The following is a 909-nucleotide window of genomic DNA, read 5'->3' on the forward strand; positions in this document are numbered from 1 at the left end:
TGCAAATGCGAACCACGATGTACTATATCTTTAGTCTAGAGACAGTATAACGCCAATCGTGGTCCGCATTTGCAAAATATTAGTGCGTTTTGAAACCTTAATATTGCAGAAATAGATTTGCTTTCATCGTTGTTTTTTATTAAATGCAAAAATGCGAGCAGAACATGCTGCGTGAAGAATTACTGCGTGCGCGCCGCGTAAACGAGCACGGATGATGTGCGCATAAAGGCGTTTATAATTATTTCTCGAAAATAATACTTCGGAAAACAACTTTGTCACATATGGTTAAATTTGTATTAAAATAACCTTTAATTTGGTGAAAAATATAATTCAAAAAATTCAAAAAAAATTTTTAGTGGTGGGGGTAAACGAAAAATTAAGCAATAAAAAAATTATTTTTAATTATAATTATAAAGTACTCTTAAAGCCGTTCAACTTTTATTCGGAACATTTTTTCTATCTCTCCTAGTTTCGACGATATTCGCATTGAAATAAAAAAACCGATTTTTTTCTAAAGGGTGTTTCACCCCTTAAAAGCGCAAAGCGGCACGAATTTGCGGTAGCTTAATTTTTGATTTTGTTTAGAGAATAACATATCAAAAGCTCATCAAAATCGGAGGGGGACACTTGGGTTCCTTTCCTTGTAAGTATTTAAATTTCAATACTATAAGTATTGAGTCTCAATACTTATTTTCCGTAAGGGACTTGCCATATATACAATCAAGAAACGTTCACATTTTTCTAAAAATCAAAAAGATCGACACTATGGGTGCGTTCGGGGAGCACGCTATTTGCGCTATCTAGCGCTGTAGCTGTTCGGAGAGCTACTTGACTACGCTACCAAATGCATGGTGACGTCATTAATACACATGTGATACGTCATAGATACGTCATAACTTCATGCTACAA

This window comes from Wasmannia auropunctata, unplaced genomic scaffold, assembly GCF_000956235.1.
Source record: "Wasmannia auropunctata unplaced genomic scaffold, wasmannia.A_1.0 LD335595.1, whole genome shotgun sequence".
NCBI lineage: Eukaryota > Metazoa > Arthropoda > Insecta > Hymenoptera > Formicidae > Wasmannia > Wasmannia auropunctata.